Source organism: Pseudonaja textilis, chromosome 6, assembly GCF_049901715.1.
Source record: "Pseudonaja textilis isolate UNSWEBS1 chromosome 6, rPseTex1.2, whole genome shotgun sequence".
Taxonomy (NCBI): Eukaryota; Metazoa; Chordata; class Lepidosauria; order Squamata; family Elapidae; genus Pseudonaja; species Pseudonaja textilis.
In genome coordinates, this window is record NC_141995.1 from 61,151,320 (window position 1) to 61,175,433 (window position 24,114).

The 24,114-nt window shown below is 38.6% G+C and overlaps 1 protein-coding gene across 1 annotated transcript in view; it reads left to right on the plus strand.

The window, feature by feature from the left end:
• PDGFC (platelet derived growth factor C) overlaps positions 1-24,114 on the plus strand; it is a 111,925-nt gene that overhangs the window by 38,303 nt on the left and 49,508 nt on the right. The window lies entirely within an intron of this gene.

Consider the following 24,114-nt stretch of genomic DNA (forward strand, 5'->3'; position numbering starts at 1 on the left):
CAAGGCCTTAGGAGAGACGAATAGGGTTTGGGCCACCTTGCTCTCCTGGGCAATGCATTCTACAGGACAGGTGCTGCCAGAGAAAAGGCACACCTATAGCATGCCCTCTTGCAAGACCTGGTGGGCTGAGCAGAGACAATAAAAGAGTAGCCTGGCCTTGCAAATAGCCTGGCCCTATGCTGTGTAGGGTTTTTATAGCAGATAACCAGCACCTTGAACTGCACCTGGAAGTTTATTGGAAAGTCAGTGTAGCTCTGGGAATGGCACCGTTTTATGCTGCCCACCTCTGCAGCCTTGAACCAGCGGCAGTTTTCCAGTTGGCAGTTTTCAAAGGATGGCCCATGGCAGCAAGGAAAACCTATATGGGATGCTTCTTCCTTGAAAGGAAAGGAAAAACATTGGATTGGTTTTAAAAGTTGACTGTATTTTTCTTCCACTGCAGAACCCAAAGACTGAGACAGGATTAGGGAAAATCATATTAATTTTTGTTAAATAAGTTAATTAGTTGAATATATTATAACTTTAAAATATAGTATGAATCACATTTAGATGAATCTTTGTAAAATGTTGTATCCAGTAAAATGTGTTACTGTATAAGGAAAAAGGACAATGAAAGAGTCAACTTTATGGGTTTTATCTTAATGAGAAAAAGTGTAAGTAATGTCATGGTTTACCAAATAATTTATGAACATTGTGTCTAATTTGAAAGCCTTTGTTTCTTTCTCTTTTTGAAGCCAAGGACATTTAAAGAATACAGTGCTTTTATAAGTATGTATTACAGTTTAAATTACTGACCAAAATCTTTTGCTAAAAGTGTAACTATGAGTTATAGCACTAAAAAATGTGCAGGTCAAGAGCTGCTGCTTCTCTTAAGTATGACTCATGTCATTTGAAATGTAAATAGAGTATGAGAAGTATAATCATCTAAAATATAAGGGCAGATGAAATGCACACATTTAAAACTTAGCAATTACGGATATTACATTGTGCTCACATGCTTTTATTAATTTCTTATTTTATCTACTTCATTAATCTGTTGGAAGCTGAAGATCAGTAGCATCTGGAAAGCTCCAAATTGTTTTCTCCTAAATATCAAGATCAGCATGTGAACAATAAGTACAATGTATATATGAAGTGGTTTTAAACTCTTCATGAAATCAAATCAGCAATTGCATGACTGATTCCTTTATTTCTTGTAGTGTGCTATATATATATGCAAGTCTTTCTCAATTTGTGTGTGTAATTGTTTTCATTTAAAAATAATTATTTTTAAAAACTACTTTTTCAAAGTTAAAGTTATTTGGGAAGTTGTTTGCTTTATGCTTAAGAAAGAAGTTAGTAGTTCTGATAACATTTTAACTAATAAAGTGGGGGGATGTTAGAATGAGTTTAAGTATTTGTAATTTTCCGATATACGATTAGTAGGATCTATATATTCATTCATTCAAATTTTCTATAAGTGTTTCACTCCAATGAACTCTTGATTAAAGAGAATGATTTTGTTTGAAGCAAAGCATGCATGAATAGGATTACTTTGAACCAAGGTGGAATGGTGATTCCAGGGTACAGTCCTGTCTGCGTTTCCCATCCTTACTGTGAATGTTGTAACATGGTTCAGAGATTCCAATTGTTTATAGATTGTTGGGCACGATTAGAATGTTGACTGCACACTTTGAAGCTGTCATAAAATGGGTGCCAGGGGCTCATAATCATGTACACTGCATCAATTGAACAAAACGTGACTTTCCACAAAAGAAGGCTTTTCATTATTCTTTCGTATTCTGGCTTGTTTGGACTTGTGCAAAACAGATGTTGTAGTATAAATATAGGTAACTAATATCCAGAAAAGTAATTGTGCCTTGTCAGGAAACTGCAATTCAGCACTCTCTGGTAGGTTGAGAGTCCTGATAGATGATTGTCCAGCTCTAACCACAGTTGGCCCCTTCAAAAGGATGCTGGATTTGCATATTTCCTTTTCTAATCATCTATAGAAATGCTTGTTAATAGGTTTTCCACTATTAGAAACCTTTGATTAACAAGTCTGCAACATCAGATAAGTCAGATAAGTCTGAGTTCAATTCTTAATGAAAGAAAAAACTTAAATACAAGCTTAAGAATTAAAAAAAACTGAAATAAATGGCAAAAAGTAGTTAAAACTCGATTTTAGAATAATATAAATGGATTAAGGGTTCATATAAATTTGAAATAAGATTTTGTAATTAATTATAAAAATCCTTCCTTGGAAAAGTTAAATTGTTTTGAAATTTTAAAAAAATATAAAAATTGAATTAGTGAGACGTCTTCAGAGAAGAACATTATAAACTTGACTGTTACAGAATGGTGCAAAATATTTTAACACTAGAAATATTGCTTTTGAAAAACTGGGAAGTTAATATTAACAATGTTAACTGCAATATCTGCTTCTATGGATAAAGTGTGTTTAAAAGATGTTATGGGAAAAGACAAGTTTTACTTGACAAAAGAGAGAGAGACTGAGTTGAATGTGGATTTGCAAATGACAGGCTACAAATATTTGATGGAAAAACATATAATGCTGGACATACAGAATAAATTGACTGATGTTTTAATAATTAAACATACAAACAATAAACCGAGAGAATGACCTGGATAATTTTTCTGTATAGATAGTCATCAAATTACCACCGGTCGCTTGCTGTCATGATGGCCACAGAAAAGATGCTTGTGGCCCATAAAATCCTTTCAGGTGTTGTAAAATGTTGCACCTCCTCCCTGGGTCACTTGGCCACATTTCAGGTGTTTGACAGCCTATTTGACGGTTTCCAAATGCTCTGTGATCATGCGATTGCCAATTTCAATCTTCTCTGCTGGCTTCTGAGGAAATGGAGGAAACACAGGGGACGGGGATTTGAAATCTCCTGCACACTGGAGAAACAGGTCTTCAAATCTGCTAAAAATACGAGTGAAGTAGGCACCTTAAAAGCCTCTGAGCAGAATGTCTCAGAGACCGTGACAGTAGTGATGGTGTTGACTAGCAAAGCTAGACTCGGCCTCAGAATTTCAGAGCTTTGTCCTTCAGAGAAGAGAAGTGAAAGAGTTGGATTTTCGGAACCTCAACCCCTGTAACCGTGAGGGTGGTCAGAGCCTTTCAGAATGCCATCTTCACTAGTGTTTTCCTCTTTGGAGGAGAGCATGCTAGCAAAAGCTGTTTATTTTCATGATAGTTCAGAATAAGGCCCTTCCCAAATCATGTGAAAAGGAGCCTTCTGAACCTTTTTGAGAATGGGACCTGAATGCAAGGAGGAGTGAGGTGACAAAAAGAAACTAGTCTGAGGCTTGGTAGGGTGGGGAGAGTGTCCGTGCGCTTAATCGGGTGATGCCTCCAGGGGAGGCTGGGCTTCCCAGAGTTTTCCCCTGAATAGCAGCTTAATGGGCAGAGCCCAGATTGCAGTCACTGAGTAAGGCAGTCACGTTAGCACCCTGCTGAACTACTACAGTGACTTATGATCAAAATTCCCAGTCCAATGGTGGTCATAAGTCGAGGACTACCTGTATTGGACTTACAAAAGGGATTTCTTAAAACTTTGAAGGGTTAAAGAAGAAATAAAAAGAAGTTAAGATAGGCAACACCGTTTGAATGGAAATATAGATTAAGATTATCAAAAGGAAAAGGAAAAGCATAATGTTCTCCACTAAGCCAAAGGGAGAATCCAGGATGGGTAGTCTTTAGTCTCGTAGCTCTGCAGACTGAGTTAAAAAACTGAGGTTACTCCCCCTCCCCTGGGTAACGGTCCTCAGTTCTTCACTCGATCTCAGCTCGATCAGACCTATGGAAAGCTACTAAAATCATTTATGTTTGAGGTAAATGTTGAGAATCACTTCGTGTATTTTTCTTTGTCTTTACAACATTTTGTTTACTACTAGCTGATAACCTGGCATTGCCCTGATATTTATTTATCCCAATCATGTATTAGAAAAAGAATGAATTATATCTGTAATGTCAAATCAAAGTAATTTTATTTACACGGTTTTAAAAGTATAAGTTAAGTATACAAACTATAAAGAAATCTCTAGATGTAACATCTCGATCTCTCTTATCCTTTAGTCAGGCCTCAGGCTGTTGTACTGTCTCTGAAGCTCTAGATGTAGTAAATCTATCTCTCTTATCCTTTAGTCGGGCCTCAGGCTGTTGTACTGTCTCTGAAGCTCTAGATGTAGTAGCTCTCTTGCGCAAGTCTTCTGTTCCTCTTCGAGGGAGTTTCCTGTCTACGCTGGTGTTTCATCTTTGTAGCCTTTGATTGCACTTGGCCAATCGCCTGACGTTTCCTTGGAGGCATCATTCCAGCAATGAAATACATTATTATGGAATACAATAAAGCAAATGTGGGAAGAAGACACTTGGGCCTGGCCCTGTTACCTCAACTATTGTGGTGAGAATTAGAGACCTAATTGCCCTGGCCAACAAGCCTTGGGAAAATTCTATAGGGAGCTGCCTTTGAGGTGATTATCTGCATTCGTTAGCAGGCACCTCCCCAACAACTTGCCTGAAGCTGAGGGTCCCTTACCAGAGGGAGCCTCCTTGTGGACCACTGTGAAGCCATTGCCATGGCAACTCCACTGTGCTGTATAGTAGAAGCCATCTTAAGGCACAACAGGCTGTATCGTAGCAGAACTTGAATCCAAAATGCAGACTATCACTGTCAAAAGTACTGTGATTTGAGACTATAGATATAATTCAGTCCTTTTCATTTCAGCCGCCTAGGCGTTCCAGAGTTATGCTGCAAAACACACACACACACACAGGGGTGTTAGGGATGTCTTATTCCCACAGTATCTTTTTTTCTAGAGGATAAGTTGTCTATCACATTGGGTTGAAATTGCTCGAGTCGTTCCAGAGTTATGCTGTTATAGTTATAGTAGGTATCGAAAGTACTTTTTGCAATTCTGAATATATGAATACTTCACAATACCGAAACACTCAATCCTATTTCAAAGAAGAATATTTGCTAATCTTTAGCTTCTATTGATGAAGCATTAACTAATGCTCTTAAATAGTAACCAGTAGTCAGACTAACAACTGAATGCTTGGCTAGTAGCTATAACAATAACAGTAATAATGTAAGAAAATTGCACAGTTTGAGCCAAAGGTGGATGTCAGAAGAACAATAGCTTGAATTCTGAAGTTGCTCATCTCCAGGGATATAATAATATGTTATACTGACCATTGTGTTTAACCACTAATTGAATTTCAGGAAATAAAATGTAGGTGAAACTGAAGAATTCTTATTTTATCACATTTTTTATTTATTTATTTATTTATTTATTTATTTATTTTTTATTAATTTTTTTATTTGATTTGTCAATCACTTACAAGATAATAGGTATAAGTATATACATAGTTATGAAAACATGAAATGGATATATATATATATATGAAAAATAAAAGAAACAAGAGGACAGGGAGGGTAGGCACGTTGGTGCGCTTATGCACGCCCCCTACAGACCTCTTAGGAAAGGGGGGAGGTCAATAGTAGACACTCTAAGGTTAAAGTTTTTGGGGTTTGGGGAAGAAACTACAGAGTCAGGTAGAGTATTCCAGACATTGACCACTCTGTTGCTGAAGTCGTATTTCCTGTAATCAAGTTTGGTGCAGTTAACCATGAGTTTGTATCTATTGTGTGCTCTTGTGTTGTTATGGTTGAAGCTGAAGTATTCATTGACAGGTAAGACGTTGCAATGTATGATTTTATATACTATACTTAGATTGGACCAAAGGCGGCGTAGTTCAAGGTTTTCTAGGTCTAGAATTTCAAGTCTGGTGGCATAAGGTCTTCTGCAACGAGTAGAGGAGTGGAGAACTCTTCTTGTGAAATATTTCTGGACTTTCTCACATGTTTAATGGGGCATGGTTACTGACATTAAATGGCTTAGCCATAATGTTTTTTCTAACTTGTATAGTTTTTGGTTCATTATAAAGTAACCCAAGACTTAGTAATTTCCTGTAATTCATTTTGTTTGGCTTGCACATTAATTTATTCTTTATATTATCTGTTACAGAATTTTAGTATATTAGTGAATAGGAAAAAAAAACAGTGCGTTTTAAAATACTGTGGTGCTGCTTTATTGTAAGAGATGTGGAATGACCAACAATATTTAATAATTCATAGATACAGGCACATTTTGTACAGCAGTCCTTCAAAAGAGTAGAAGAACACTTTGTTGAATGAATCAATGTATACAAAATGTTATTTATTTGCTATTCAGTGAAGACTTACTTACAAAGTGTCTTTTTTAAAATCCATATATACAGTTTTTCAGACTAGATTGAAAGATAATAGTTAAGAATCTCTTATTTGAAAGTTCCAATATAAATGAAGAACAAATAACAAAAATGTAAGGAAACAGTTTAAACGGGAAAACTATTTCATTATATTATGTTGCCAAACTGAAATGATAATAAAATAATGTTTGAAAAGTTGACAGAAAGATACTATCCTTACAGAAGTTTAGACATTTGCAGATATTTATCATTGTAAAATTCTTTCACTAACTTTGCACGTAGAGTAACTGACCATTAGATTGAAATATTTGTTCAGTTTGTGCGATGATTGAAATGTTTAAAATGGAAATCAGATTCCAGCAGTCAGCATCTGATAAGTGTGATTATCGGTCTAAGGGAATGTGCCTTCTTGATGACCACAACTGCAGGCTAACCTTTCTATCTAAGATGACAATGTACAACCTGTATATCATTTTTCTCAGTTGGTATAATTTCATCATATTTTATCCAACCATTGTGAAAGTCAATGTACAAAATTTATTTTAATGGGGAGGAAGTGTTCATTTGAAGCAGACAGGTCATAAATCACTAAATAAATACCACCACCAGAACAAAGGTTTTATAACATCATGTTCAATTTTGCTGCAACAAGTTTGCATTGCTGCTTAGCCTTGTCGAGTTTTATGAATTCAACTGGTGACATTATAACCTGTATAAGCCCCATTGTGTATTTTTTCGGGGAATCTACTGTATTTTTCAGATTTTAAGAAACGCTTCCGTCCCCCCCAAAATGGGTGGAAAGTTGGTGTGTCTTGTAGAATAAATACGGGACCAATTTTGGCCCCCAAAGCCTCTGCACATCCTGTTTTTGCCCTTCCCGATGTTCAGAAGGCTCTGCAGGCCAAACACGCACCCATTTTAGGCCTCCCAAAGCCTCCATGGATCCCATTTTTGGCTTCCACTGCGTCCAGTAGCACCCTGGACATAGGGGAGGACTCCGGAGCCCCAAACCAGACACATTTTTGGCCTGCAAGAGTGCATCTGGATACCCGGGAGGGCAAAAATGGGATGCACAAAGGCAAATAACTATTTTTCTCTTGTTTTCCTCCTCTAAAACGAAGTGCCTCTTATAGTCCGATGCATCTTACAGTCCGAAAAATATGGTATTTGTCAGCAATTTTTGAGTTTTCAAGCGTGTTCTTACAACATTACTGGGAAAGGAAGTAAAATAATTCCATCTCTTGCAAGATTGGAAAATTGTGATATTTTGGTGACTTAATCCTGAAAAATCCTTCACTGCTTTTTTCTAACAGTATTTAATTCTCACTTTAAAAAGTTTTATCATATAACATTTTTAACTAGTACTTCATATTTCCGTTGACATAACTGAAAATAATGGAAGGACTTCTTAAAAAAAACACACAATTGAGAGGGTTCAGAGGTGTTTTTTCAAGAAAAGTACTCCACTCCTCCATTCACAATAGAATTCCCTATGCCTCCAGGCTCAAAATTTTGGGCCTGGACAATTTAGAACTGCGCCACTTGCGGTCCGATCTAAGCATAGTTCACAAAATTGTCTGCTATAACCTCTTTGCCTGTCAACGACTTCTTCAGTTTCAATCACAACAATACACAGGCAAACAACCGATACAAACTCAAGGTAAACCGATACAAACTCAAGGTAAACCGATACAAACTCAAGGTAAACCGATACAAACTCAGTTGCAGAAAATATGATTTCAGCAACAAAGTTGATCAATATTGATCTTTTTTAAAACTTAAAAATAGATTCTAGATTTCAGAGCCTTCTTGTAAACTGTTTCTGGGCCTTGCTTGAAGATAATTCAACAGGCTCCCGTGAAAGGGAAAGATTTAAAGGAGAAAAAAATAGCTTTTATTAGCTAATCCATAGAACTGTTCTATATGAACCCATGGAAATTCCTTAGATTATTTTAAGTGATTTAGCTAGATAAGCATTTAGCATCTGAAAGTATCTCCTTTAGTTTAGCTACACTCGACCCTGACCAGGTGGAGTGCAGCCGTAAATGAAGGTAAACACTTTTATCTGCAAAAAAGCTTTATGCAAATATGTCATAGGAGTTTTCAGGAATGTCTTCCCTCTTAATTTTCCCAAGAAAAAAATGATTGACCTTGAACCGAGTTCCTGAATTCAAATGCAGATTCTATGAAAGCAGAGGAATAAGCACATTGCCATTCAGCATTTAGGTTTTGCTCCCAAAGATGAGTGCTTAACAATGCAATCACATTCAATCTTCATTTTCTACCCTCAGAACTGTCTGGCTTCTCTTGATACATTTTGTTTCTCTGCTAGGTACAAGCTTCTTAGAGATAATCTCACCCAACTCCCTCAAAGACCAGCAATATGCTCAAAAATTTGTGAAAATTACGTTTTAAAATGTTTGATCTAGGGCTTCTTTTTAATAAGTAAAATATTCTGGTTTAAGCAATTTTAATGTTTGTGGCTTTAATTAATTTGCCTCTTTGAAAGGATTAAACTTTTGTGAATTTCTATAAAAACCTAGCATGGGAAAAAAATTGATTCAAATCAGTGTTCCATGTTTTATTTTTAATTTGTCTTGTATCTTTTCCCCAATTTTCAGTAGCAGGAGTTGGGATACAAGCACATCCACACATATAAAATAACCATACAGTTTGGAATAAAGGCAGAGGATCGTATAATTTTTTAATATAGCAATATATTTGTGAACCACTAAAAATGTTGAGCTAAATATATATTTGTAATTAAAATTAAACTTTGAAAAGTGATTCCATTTCATTAATGCTAAAAAAAGAGTATTTTCATTCATGTTATTCTCTTATCTGAGTCTCCATGTTTAATATTTAAGATGCAGTGGCTAAACCAAGAATGACTTTAAAAATTGCAATAGTTTCTAAAATGCACTATTAAGTTATTAAATCCAGCAGTGGAAGCCTTGGAAAAATCTCTGAAGATAAAAGTTTATAAAAATAATAATATAATGAGAGCCAGTAACCTCAGTCATACCAAATTGAACATGAAGTATTTCAGAAATGTATTTTTAATTTTAGCATTTAACATTTCTATACATGGAAGTTGTGAATTTGTTTGATAGAATACTAAAAGGAATACAGAAAATTGCAATTTTAAAAAACACGAGGTCAAATATTTTTGGAATCTTCATGATTCTACTACTAAAATTTGGCAGTTCAGATGGTTTCCAGTTAATAGAAATAGCACTTACCAATGTAGGATTCAAAAATTTTTACTACTGGTTCTATGGGCGTGGCTTGGTAGGCATGGTGTGGCTTGGTGGACATAGCAGGGGAAGGTTGCTGCAAAATCCCCATTCCCTCCCCACCCCACTAACCTGCTTTTCAGCTCCGTTCTCCTGTGCAGGGCAACCAAAGAAGACCTGGCCAATCAGCTGGGACTTGGGAGGCAGAGAATAGATGGGGGCGGGGCCAGTCACAGATGGTATTTTCTGGTTCTCCAAACTACTCAAAATTTCTGCTACTGGTTCTCCAGAACTGGTCAGAACCTGCTGAATACCACCTCTGACTTAGACTTATATATCGCTTCACAGAACTTTACAGCACTCTCTTAAGCAGTTTACCTAGGAAAAGGTAAAACGAATAAGAAGATATTGGAAGGATGGAGTCAACCTCGAGCCAGTAAGGATCAATACATAATACATAAAATGGCAGTGTAAAGTTTTCAATACGCTTAACGTATTTTTTTAAACAAAAAATCCAGTCCTGAAAAAACATTGCAATTCATCCTGTCCTGTATTAAAAATGTGTGACTTTATAGACAGTGAGGAATTCAGCTGGATATGTCTTTGGGAAATGGAATATCCCTATTTGTGGACATCGGCTCTGTGTATGATGTGTAGATTGCATTTCTCTCTGTTACTCTCCATAAAATTAATTCATACGGGGTTTTTTTGGTATACTCTACAGAGATTTTTAACCAATAGTATTCTAACAGGCTTCTTTATCCTCATTTTATTCAATCTGAATTTTTAAATTTTACTTTAATTAAGTATAATTTTTTTTTATCTGTACAAGCTATATGATCTTCACATGCACCACCAGATATCCAAGAGGCATTGTAACTGCCAACAAGAACCAGCATGGTGGCCTAGAGGTTGAATTGTCACCTCATATTCAGGAGACTGTGAGTTTGATTCTAAGAGAAGATATTTACTGTGAACCCCATGTAGGCATCCAGAAGGGCATCTGGCCAGTAAATGCTCAGCTCCATTCACTCGTCCCGACTCCACCCTGATGCAAAAGGTTGTTAAAAGAAAATTTTTTTTGTAACTATCAACAAATAGTACCAACAGTACCTGAATTCCATCTATTGAATTCTATCCTATATTCTCAACATGGAAAATTCAAGCTATAGCCATAGTAATTGTCATTTAATAATTCTGAATGTTACAGTTACAAATTTAAACCAAATGGTTGCATTTCTTCCTTCATAAAGCAAATTTAGCTGACCCAGAAATGTGATTAAAGTGCATGTGCATATTAGTGTACTAATAGGACATTTAAACAGAACTTGTGTGTCATTTTTAATGTGACCAAATTTTTAGTTTGATTTAAATTTACCATATATAGAATTAAATTGCTCTCTTGCTGACAAGTACACTTGAAATTTAGAACAGATATTGGTCTCGGGTTTTTTTTGCAGCTGTGCTTTATATAACATCTGGAATGCATCCAGAGCACCAGCTGTAGTGTAAATGGAATAAAAAAAACAGCAGATGAGGGGGATTCCAGTAAGTTATATCATCAAACTTTCAGAGCTAGCCTAAACATTCAGGTATTGATGGGGAGGTGGCTTTGAAGGCTAAAACTATTATTTTCTTAATTATTTATTGTTTTAATAAGAACTGTAAGACTGGGCTTTTTCTTCCATGAATTCTGTTTTGTTCAGGTCAGTCTATAATTTAAAACACTTGGAATTGTAAGGTCTGGATATTTAGTTTGTGATTTTTGCCAGTGAAGTATTAGCATTTGGTTTTATTGGTATCTGTGTCTCCCAAAGATCCCACATCAGAGTCATTTTGAGTAATCAAAAGTTAAAAAGTAATAGAAATAAATGTTCAAGAGAAATTATAAGAAGAATAAGAATCGAAATTCTATTGATTCAAATGAAAAAATGTAGAAATCATCAATGAAAATAAATTTTATTTTATAGGAATTCAGTAAATTCAGAAAGTGTCATATGAGACTCCAAACTAAGGACTTTTTTATCCAAACTTCCATAACACAGTAATCCTTATCTTGTACTATATCTCACACTCAAGTGAAGTGTAGATGTGTATAGATTCATAGGGCATATCTTCCTACACAAGATAAAATAGAGATTATACTTCAACAGCTCTGGATATTATGAAGTTTAAGTAGCTGATCTTATGCAGTTAATAAAAGTGATCTTATGCTGAGGTTTTAAACCAAATATGACATTTTAAGTTATCCGAAATACTTAAAGCTACTATATGTTGTGCCATTAAATCAAGAGTTATTACTATTACTATTATTATTTTTAAAAAATTAAAGTTAGAGACACGAGATTCAGTCCTCCACAATGGAAGGTGACAACGTCTTCTGCTCCAAGACAAATAAGTCCCGAGAAAAGTCAGTGGGCCCCCAAAAGGCCTCTAAGGCGGCGGATAAGGATGCCCATAAACGGCACCAAGCCTTAGAAAGGAAGTGGCAGAAACAGGCCAGGGAGGCGGACAAGATAGCTATGACACAACAATTGGATCAGGGCCCAGGTACATTGTTGGGGCCCTTGGACTTATCCACCCAGCCCAGACAGGCTATTTCTGGACAGCCTCCCATAGGCATATCTCCTCCAATGAGCACTGCCCAGCGAATCCCAGAGGCAACCTTCACCCCTACAGCCGCCGGTTTAAGACAGGAGGAGGGATTACCTGAGACTATTCCCATCGAAATGAGGCAATGGATGGAGATGGCCATACAAAAGGGCATTGCGGCTGGAGTTCAGCAATCCATCCGGACCAGACACTTTTTGGCTACTTCAGAAGTGGGATCTCTGTCTGCTCGATCCTTTGCGCATATGGGACATCATCAAACTCAGGTATTCCCCAATATCCCTGACATACCAGCCCAGGGTCTTCAGGAGGAGGTGGAATTAGATGACCAGGATGTTCCCATGGAGGTGGGGTCGATCAATCAGATGGACTTGGGGTTGTCAGAGGCTGACCCACTAGAACAAGGAATGTCGGAAGACAAAGGCCTCATTCCGGACCAAGCTCAACAAGGTGTTAACTGCACTTACAACTGGCCCGTTCGAGCCTATAAGAACCTCTAGTCTCAAATTCCTGACATAGAAGGTGGTCTTCTTAATTGCGATCACATTAGCAAGGAGGATTTCTGAGTTGGCAGCATTGTCGATGAGAAAGGACCTGTGCGTGTTTCATGCGGACAGAGTGGTTCTTAGATTGGGTCCATCATTTATCCCTAAAGTAAATTCAGTCTTCCACAGAGCGCAGGAGTTGGTGCTTCCAAATTTTTGTCTGAAACCATCTCATAGACTGGAGCATCAATGGCATCGACTTGACATTCGAAGGGCGTTAAGCATCTATCTAGACGGCACGGTGGCATTTCAAAAATCTGAGGCTCTATTCCTATCCTTCAACCCATCCACTTTAGGACATGGGGTGTCGACGACCATTGGTAGATGGTTGAGAGCCACCATAGCTAAAAGATACGAATGCCAGTCCATCTCAGTTCCTAAGAGCATTACAGCCCACTCGACAAGGAGTGCGGCAACATCAGCAGCATGGGCCACTCGGGCTTCCATAGATGAAATCTGTAGAGCAGCAACTTGGGCTTCACCATCGCCCTTTGTCAGAAATTGTAAAATTGATGTCTACGCCTCAGCGGACACTTCATTCGGCAGAAGAGTCCTGCAGAGGGTCCATCGAGTTTAGGAGTGGATTTCGATCCAGACGGAGTCTCTACCCAAGGACAGTCCAAGCTTTGGTATGTCCCACTTCTGGATGCTCTGAACAACTCATGGGAGAAAGGGCGTTGGTACTTACCTGATATGCCCGTTCTCTGTGAGCTGTGAAGAGCATCCAGCCCCACCCATTTCTTTCCATCTGGTGGGGTTCCCTTCCAGTCAGGGATCTAGATTAGGTGATGAGTGAGGGTCATCAACGAGATCATATCCACCTAGCTTGTATTTGGTGAACTGATTTTTTTTTACCAATGTGTAGGACAGAGCATTTGTTAGTCGAGATTTGGAGTTGCCAAATGTTTGACCATCCAGACACATAGTCAAGGCCACTTTAAAGAACAGTAACATTGTCGGTGGTGTTGAATAGTTTTACATCATCTGCAAAGAAGACACAGTTGCTTATAAGGTTATCGCAAAGGTCATTTATATAGAGTATAAAGAGGGTGGGTCCTAAAATGCTGTTGACTGGAGCAGGGCTTGATATAGCGCTCTCTATTTTTATTATTTGTTGCCTGTTTGACAGGAATGCAGTAATCCACTTATGAAGGGATCCGAAAATGCCATAAGAGTTTAGTTTTAACAGTAGTTTGTCATGTACTACTGAATCAAAGACTTTGCAGAAGTCTATGTAAATTGCATCTATTGCTTTACCCTGGTCGAGTAGAGTAGTCCATATGTTTTTGCAGTGTAGGCGTTGTAGGTTGCAGGACAATTTTTTCCTCAAACCAAATTGTTTTTGGGAGAGTAGAGCTCCGAAATTCCGTTTTGCAAAGTGCCGGACGAGGCCTTTCGCACACCAAAAATGGAGCTGTGGAGCTCCCTTTTGGGCTGCAAAGGCTTTTTGCAAAGATGGAAAAAGGCTTTACAAACGGAGGAAAAGCTCCAGCGTTTCAGGCCTTCCCTCCATTGGCAGAGCCTTTTGCTGCAGATCTTGTCCAGACCTCTGTTTGTAGAAAACAGAGGCCTAAAGTACCGTGAGACCATGAGAGATCAACAATGTGAGATCTCACACTACTGATCTCATATGATCTTGCAATACTTTAGATCTCCATTCTCTACGTACCCCCGGAGGCCTGAAGGGCCAAAACAGGCCAAAAAAGTGAAGGATCTCTAGATCTTTGTAAGGCGAGTACAGTATCCACAGGCGTAAGGCCTAGGAATACCGGGCGTGTGTGTGTGTGGAGGGGGATGAATAGGCAGGGGAAATGTTGCAGAACCCATCCGTGGTCGTTCATAAAGGTGAAAAATGTCCATAGCGCGGCAACATTTGTAGTTTCAGGACTTGTTCGTAAACACTAGGGGGAACTCGTTACATAAATTTGAACGATCGTTAAGGGAACGCTTGTAACCCGGGGATTACCCGTGTTTGTCATTTTCGCAGTTTTGCATCGTTGTGTCGTGTTCAACTTGTGATCTGTTAAAATATACAGATCCCTTTCACATGTATTACCATATATTCTCCGTCCTATAGCTTTAATTTTTTTCTTCCCAGGCATAGTAGTTTATATTCCAGTTAATTTTTATCCCGTTGATTTCGGCCCGCTGTTTAAGCCTGTTTAACAAAACCCTTTAATTTTCTAGTAATGTGAATTTATTCATAAATTATATTAAGGACTTCCTGAATGCCGTAATTTAACTAGTTATAAACATCTAACTGTAGTATTATGTAGTTCATATTTTACTATTTATTAATTACGATATAATGAATGACTTTGGGAAATGCTTAGCAGTAATCGAGGTATACTGTGCCTGCAGCATCCTTGCTCAACTAAAAGAAAAGTAACAGATTTGTAATTTATCAGAACTACTTTCCAGGTAAAAGTTCTTACATGATGATTGTTGGACTTCTGACTTTTGGCAATTACGTATCAGTGGTGGAATTCAAATTTTTTTTACTACCGGTCCTGTGGGCGTAGCTGGGGAAGGATACTGAAAAATCTCCAGTCAGAAGGTGGTATTTGCCAGTTCTCCCAACTAGTCAAAATTTCTACTACTGGTTCTCCAGGACTGGTCAGAACCTGCTGAATACCACCTGTGTTACATATCTATATTGGCCTATGATATGCCTGGGAAAGTATAGTCAACCAACCTCTGTCTAGGTAGTCTGCAATAAACTCCCAGATGTTGCTACAAGTAATCCGTGACCTATGATCACAATGGAGTCCAAAATTTCTGTTGTCAAGTGAGACATTCGTTAACTGAATTTTGCCCCATTTTACAACATTTCTTGCCACAGTTGTTAAGTGAATCGCTGCAGCTGGTAAATCAGTAACCCGGTTATTAAGTGAAACTGGTTTCTCCATTCACTTTGCTTGTCAGGAGGTCGCAAAAAGATGATCACGTGACCTTGGGACATAACAATGGTCATAAATACGAACCAGTTGCCAAGCATTTGAATTTTGATCACGTGATCATGGGGATGCTGCAAAGGTCATAACTGAAAAACAGTCATAAATCACTTTTTAAAGTGCTGCAAATTTGAATGGTAACTAAATGAAACTGTTGTAGTAAGTCAAGCACCGCCTGTGTTTTTTTCTTCCAAGCCTTTCTCCCCATATTACTCCAATTTAGGTTAGAATTTTGTATATTGTGTGCATATACATGTATGTCATACTTTTTACTGCTTTGTTCCTATGCTCCAATGTATGCGACAGAAAGAGTATATGTAACAAAACTCCTTCGTATTTCTTTCTGGCAGCTGTGCTTTGATGTACTTTCCTTAACGTGACATATACTGTATTATACCATCCCTCCTTGAAGCCTCTTGTTTTAAACAGATGCTATGTGTTTTTAAATTCTTTTTTCTTTCCATTATTGTGATGTTTTTTCTGTGTGTGCATATTTGTTCAAGTATGTATACAGCTTAATAATTGTTTAAGATCTGTTCTTAAATGTTTTAAAATGCTCAGAATTCTTTCATGCTATGCCACCATGGATTATGTAAACAGAAGTAAAATACAAATGTCTTGTAGATGCATGTGTTACTACAGACTGATTCGTTCTTGTTATCTCATCCTGATTCTCCTCATAAAGTTGAAATGTGGTACATTTTGCAGTTGATGTTATGGATGACATTTCACATGTATTTCCCTTATTTGCTTCAATTATATAAATGTTCATCAGTGATGTTCTGCATTCATAGTTGTGACACACAAGAGGGTTGACAGCCCATGTACTTATATGTTACGTTCTGATCATTGGTATTAAGTAGAATGCTGTCTACAGATGATCAGGCAGAGAAATAGAGAAATTATGCGTGCATTGATAAAAGGGTGTGTGAATCAACCAAAATTGATTAAATTTAAGGCTCAAATGGAGCTTTGTGATTTGAAGACAAATGTAAATTTAAAGATATTAAAAATTCAGTTTAATAAATGATTTATTCATAAGCTTAACAGAATAATCAAAATGCCCCCAGATATTGCATTAATAAATCAAATTAAAATAGGGTAGGTGATAGATGTATTAGAGGACATAAATATTAACAAATTATCAATCAAATAGCTGCCAGGATTTCACTGCAACATTAAAAAAAACAGGATGAGTTATAAGGATAAAGAAAGGAAACAACGCAGTTTTAAAGCATTTACCATATATATAAGGAACATTCTAATGCATCTGCCTTTCTAGGCTGCCATGCTTATTGGCACATAGCTCATTAGAAATTCTTTATCAGTAGCAGAAACCCCAGTATACAACTTCAACCCTTTCAACTTACACAGAACAAAATTTTAACTATTTGTAATAGTGGCAAATATCTGTACTTTGGGTGGAGGATGAGGGTCGAGGTTCCTTCTCCAAGTTTGTGGGTTGGTTTCCAAATGTTTTGTTACCAGACTAGGTAACAACTTCAGCAGAGTTTAGGGAATATCAGTGTCAATGTCTGTCTGTAGTAACACATGCACCTACAAGGCATTTGTATTTTACTTCTGCTTATAAGGGCTTTGTATGGTTAGTAGGTCTTACAATAGTAATGTCAGATGAGGGTCAGGTCAGGGTCTTGGGATGGATCAGGTGTGGGTTGCATCAAACAAGGGTCTTGGGATGGGTCAGATGTAGGTCACAAGTGAGGGTCTTGGGATGGGTTTTGTGACACAGCCTCAATTTATATTGACCCCATCGAATTCCTAGCCAATCTCAAATCCATTTTAAAAACGAACTACCTGGACCAAGAAACACAAGAAGAGATCAGGCAAAGAATCATCCCCAGAATCCAACGCAACAGACACAACAAAACAGCCTAAAGGAGAAGAGAACACCAAAGAAACTGAAATAAGATGAAAGCATCGTCATCCTACCAGTAGACTGATTGTAGTAATGGACAAAACTGACTACATCAGCCAAGCCCCCCCAAAAAAACAATTAAAAAACACCAAAACCTACGAAATAATCCATAATGATCTGACAAAACAGAACAAAATAAAGGTACCCTAAGGAAAATGGAAAAAGAAAAACAGCTAATACCGCTAGAGAGAAAGCACATGCAACCACAAGACTCTGCCACACTATGCAGACTCCCGAAAATACACAAGAACGGGATCCCCTCGTGCCCAATTGTATCTCTTCCTAGAACACTGATATACAAAATAGCAAAACCCTGCAGAGGAAACTCAAGACACCTGGTCAATGACTCAATCCACTCGATAAACTGTCCGGAACAGATTATCCAACTCATTAAGCACACAAAATCATGTCACTGCACTCTTCACCTCAATTAACATCGACTTGGCTAAACAAACCATATACCGCCTACTTGCTAAACATCATACTCACAAAGATGATGCCAACACAGAAACCATCATGAAGCTTCTGGATCAATGCCTCAACACATACCTCAAATTCAACAGGAAAATCTATAAGCAAGTACCCCAATGGCATCACCCATATTAGCCTAATAACATATGCAGCCATGCAACAACGCGAATCCATAGCTCTACTCACCATCCAACCAAAATTTTGGAGATGCTATGTCGATGACACCTTCATCACCATCAAACAATCATGAATTGAAGAAACATCACCTACTCAATAACATATTTCCTCGGATCAAATTCACAAATGAAGAAACGAAAGACTCCCTCAACATCGACATAAGGGAGACTAGACAACAGAGAACTGGAAACCCGTGTCTACCACAAACCCACTCGCATGGACCAGATCCTCAGCTTTGCAAGCAACCCCATCACACACGAAGGAAGCTATATCCAGACCTTCTTCAGAAGAGCCAGGACATTCTCCAGCACTACAGCACTAAGAAAAGCAGAAGAGGAATGACTGCTTGATGTCTTTCTCCACAATAGCTATCCTTTGTATTCTGACACAAAGCACCCAAACCACAATGCACCACACGGCCAACGAGCATGCAAAAACTAACTCCACCATACACAAAAGGGGTGTCGGAAATGACAGCCAGAATTTTCCAACCTCTGGAAATAGCAATAGCCCACAGCCACACTCCACCAGGAATTCACATGACCACAGGAATGTCTTCAGACAGTGACTCAGATAAGAAAGAGAGATGAGCACCATTTCCTAGATTCAGACACAAGACAAGGCAAATTTTACCTTTACCTTATCCCCATGTATTTTTGTGGTTTATTATTGCCCCGCTCTTTCACACATGCGCATATATATACTATTGTTAGAAATTCTGTTCAAGAGGCCTGTTGTTTTTTAATAGAGAATAAATACCTCCTACTGAGGAAAACTTGTTTTGTTACTATTATATACATAACAAATGTCCCAAATTGACAAGGTCCTCCTTCAGTCGATATCACAATCTCTACTCTTTAAAATCTTGACGTGTAAAATATATTCATATACTTCATGTATTATTTAGATTGGTTCTCCGTTGTTTTATTTAGCGCTTGATCAGCTATGTACGCAAACATACAGGTAGTCCTTGACTTACAAATGTAATAGAGTACATTTGCCAATTACATTCATCCCTCCCTGATTTACCCAATGCATTCGCTAATATCAAATACTCAGGTTGTTAAGTGCGGGTAGTCCTTGATTTAGGGCCACTTTTTTCAGTGCTTTTGTAACTTTTCTGGTTTGGTTTGGTTTTTTCCAGAAAGCAGTTCAAACTTTTTTTTCAGTAGTCAATGTAATAAAACTGGAACAAACCCACCCAGGAAGAAAATAGTTTACTGCTCGTGTTTTATTTTGTTAGTTTTAATATTTATTGTTGCATGTAGCTCTGAATTAAAGAAGGCAGCAAGCATGTAAACCACTATAAATAATGAATAATGCTAATGGAAAAGTTTATTTTTTATTTTAGTTAGATATTCGTTTATAATGATCCTCTGTCCTAACATTTGGAATGTTGCTCAACTAATACTAGATAGAAGGTCTGTGCAATTCCAGAATACTTTCTTACATTGCAGTGTTAAAAACAGCCATCAGATGTTAAAATACAAATTAAATTATTGGAGAGTCTTCATGCAGTGCAGAAATCAATATATTGAGTACAAAAAGTCAGCAGTAGTCCTAATCGAATTAGTTTAAAAATTAAAGTTCAAACAAATGATTGCTTTTTCTTTTTTGGCCTGTTATACCCACTACAGTCCTTGGAGGAGTTTTCCATTAAGAAGAAAGTCAAAATTCCTTTGAATCAAGCTCAACTCCTCCATGTATACATCTGTGTAGTTTTCTTGGCTATAACATAGGTTGTTATTGCCATCTTCTGGATTTTTTTTCTTTCTGACCTCCAAATCTGCCCCACAGTCCTGGGATGTTTTTTTTATAATCTTCTATTCAAATAGTAAAGATGTCTGATCCCTGCTTTAGCGTTTAGTTGAGATCAGCTAGGTTTCTTCATTCATAAATTACAGGTCCTAAATCTGCAGATAATTTTACAGTCTTAAAATTTACACTAACTTATTTTAGCACAGAGAAATTACATACATTTGGAGAATGAGATAATAAAAAAATGCCTGCCTTGCTCAACTCTAGATCAGTTCAGATTATACATATATTACTAAAAGTCTTGTTTCTATAACTTCTAACTGGGCAAAACAAGATATCATAGGGTAACAGTTGTTGAATCAGGGTACCTCAAATCAAGGCTTACAAAATATATTCAAAATCTGGGACCCATGACTCAAATGGAATGAAATTTGTGGTTTCCTCAGTCACTGGGCTGATGCAGCAATCACATATCCTCATTATCAACATTCTGTGACAATTTTCCAGCCATTCTTGTAATCCTTTGTGCTCTGCAGCAACAGCCACTGCCTGCCTACTGGGAAGGAAGGGGAATGTGAAGGAGAAGAGAGAGGAACAAAGAGGAACAGGGAAGAAGGAACCCCTACACATCATTTCTGGTCCATGCATACTCTGCCTTACTTGCGCCTTCCCAGCACCACCTCTTGCATACCCATACGCACCATTATCAACTTTTGCAATCTCCCATGTGCCTTCCCTGGCTATTGCGGCATATCTTACATACACTTTTATGCAGGGGTGGGATTCAAATTCCTTAACCAGCTCTATGGGTGTGGCTTGGTGGATATGTGACTGGGTGGGTGTGGCTTATACATAAATATTGTAAATATTTGTGTAAATAGTGTGTGTGTGTGTGTGTGTGTGTGTTTTCTGAAGTTTTCGCGGGTATTTGTATGTGGATCTTTGGTTATTCGGGTCTTCTCCCACGTAAAATTGGAAGTTTCTAGGCGATGTTTCGATGAAGTCTCATTCATCAACTTAAGGCTTGTGTCTTCGGCTTTGTGCTTCTTGGAGTAATGTGAGCTTGCAGCTGCTTCTTTTAACTGCTAGTGGGGGTGTGACTTGATTGGGTGGGGGCTTGGCTGTGTTCTGATTGGGTGGGGATGTGTTCTCATTGGTTGGGGGTTTGGCTGTGTTCTGATTGGTTGGGGGGTTGGCTGTGTTCTGATTGGCTGGGGGTGTGTTCTGTTCATTTGGGGTCTTGGTTGTGCTCAGGTTAGTCTTAGTTGCTGGGGGATTTGAGCTGGTGAGCTGTGATCCTGCTGTTTGGCTTTGCGTTCGTGGTCGTGCCACATCTTCATGGTGGGCGTCAGTTCATGATGTGGCACAACCACGAACGCGAAGCCAAACAGCAGATCACAGCTCACCAGCGTTGCCAAGATACTTCCAATTTTATGCAAGAGAAAACCGAATAACCAAAGATCCACATACAAATACCCGCTGAAAACCTCAAATATATATATATATATATATATATATATATATATATATATATATATATATATATATATATATATGTTTGTTTTTGTAGATTTTCACGGGTACAGGTATGCAGGTCTTGGTGTGTTCGTGTCTTTTCTCATGTAAGATTGAGAATATCTTGGCAACGTTTCGACGAGGTCCCACTCGCCATCTTCAGGTTGGTGCTTTTGGCTTCGTGCTTGTGCAAACAAAGTGTGATCAGAGCTGCGTCTCCCTTTATGTACTGATGGGGAGATTGGCTGTGTTGTCAGTTCTTGATTGGTTGATGGAGTTGATGTTTGCATATTGGCTGGCTTTTTTGTAAGAATATGTGTGGCTGAGATATTGGCTGTGTGTCTATCCGCCTCCTGTGTAGTAACGACCTGGGTAATGGGCTGTGTGATGACCTTCGGAGTTCTATTGTTTTGACATCCTGGGTCTTGTGCTGTAATCTCCTGAGTCGTTGCCTGTGTTGTGACATCCTGAGGTTTTGTGGTGTAACCTCCTGAGTTCCATGATGTGTTATCCTGAGCAGGTGGCTGTGATGTGACATTCTGGGTTTTGGTTTGGTCCAAGTTTGAGGCCTGGCTATGTGTTCATGGCGTGTGTCAGTTTGCCTGGTTTGGGGGTCGGGGTGTGTGGCAGCTGGTGATGCAGCCATGGTCTGGTTTCTGGACAGTGGTTGCCTTTCGTCTATGGGGTGGGTTTGGGTTTGGGTTTGAGTCTGGTGAGGGAGATTGGTGGTGGCATCATGTGTTGTTTTGGGTCCGGTGTTGGTTTTCGTGGCTGGGACTCGTTTGTTAATAAGGGCTAGTTTCCAGTTGTCTGGTAGGCGGGAGGTCTCATCCCATTTATTCACGTTATGGGTGTGTGTTTATATATATATGTATGTATGTATGTATGTATGTATGTATATATATGTGTGTGTGTGTGTGTATGTATGTATGTGTATGTGTGTGTGTATTTTTGTATGTATGTATGTATGTATGTATGAGCAACTTTTATCCAAAATAAGGCAAGGCAGATTGAGTTGCTTACGGAATCATAGATTCACTCAGAGATCTACCTTTCTGCAATCTTCTGCCTGAGTCTGCACTGAAAAATAGAAGCTTCAATCCTAAGGAAGGTTCGGCTCTGCTCTCAGGCCACATATCCCCCACCCCCACAATCCCCTGAATACCACCCCTGACTGGGCCTCGGGGAAGCCTCCTGGGCGAAGGCAAAGCAGAAGAACAGCGATTTAGATTAGCTAGAAAGCAGAAATCCAACAGGAGGGGGGGAGGGGCCAGTCCGTGGCGCGATTTGCCGGTTCTCCGAACTGCACAGAATCGTAACATCTGGTTCTATAGAACTGGTCCGAACTGGTAGAATCCCACCCCTGCCTTTATGGATTTATGCTTCCTCCCATACACTGTTTCCCACCTGGCTAGTACCTCTCATGCACTCCCATATACCCACGCGCACTCTTTCCAACCCACACCTTCTCCACATGCCCTGCCCAGCCCGCCTGGCATCTCTTTTATTTTTGTGATCGCCATGCATCCTTGACTCATGTTGCCCCTTTGCCCCTTACCCAACTCATGCAGCACCTCTTGGATACCATCATGCACCCTTTCCACCCACACCACGTACCCTTCCCGACCTGCAGGGCACCTGTCATGCCCTTCCCATACCCCTAGGCGTGTCCCCTCGCTCTCTTTCCTACCCAGCAGAGCCGCTTGCTTGCCTGCAGGCTTTGGACTAACAGAAGCTCCCCTGGAAGCTTCTTACAAGCAAAGTAACTGGGAAAGCTTGTAGGAATCCGAGAGAGGGAGGGAGAGAAGTAACGATAGGATAACAGGGTGGGAAGGTTTCAGTGCTCCCTGCCAGCTTCCCACAAGAAAATTGAATGGTGAAGCTGTTAGGAATTCAGAAGTCACTTCTCATGCCACTGCGGATTTGCCCATCTGTGGGTCCTTTTGTTTCTTTGTTTAGCTAAGGAAATATCATTGAAACAATGACCCAAAGGGGCCACAGCTTGTCCAGTGTATGATATAAGTGAAAGAAAAGGGCGTTATTCAGTGAAAGGACACTTCTATCTCATTAGTGTTATTTAAGGATTTAATTTTAATCTCTATTATTGTTGAGATGAAAAGGAACACAGTAGTTAGAATAAAGGATTATGTCCTTATAAATTATAAGCACGTGTTACTCTTAAGATTGGGTCAAGTTTTACTAAATCTTTTTTTTTTTAAAAGATGGATACACATTATAGAGGACTTGTTGTATAAGCAAATAACTTCTAATCCACCTAAAAACTACAGTGCAGGTAGTCTTCATTTAGGGACTATAATTTGGACCTGCAATTCAGTGGTTAAGCAAAGTGGTGCTAACTGAAACAGCTACTCTGCTTTTGATATTTCTTCAGCTTTCCTTTGCTTTACAGACATGTGAAGGTTATATATGAGAGAATTTTTTGCAAAGTTACTTTTTCATTTTGTAATTGCAGTTAGTCACTATGAGGCAGTCACTAAGCAGTGATCCCCTGTATATGTGTGTAATTGTGGATGTCAGTGTACTATCATAGAAAAATTGAACTTTATAAGCATCATTTTCACTTTAGTAATTGACTGCCTACTAATAACAATTGCACTATGATTCTGTTTATCAAATCATGGGTTGTTATTTT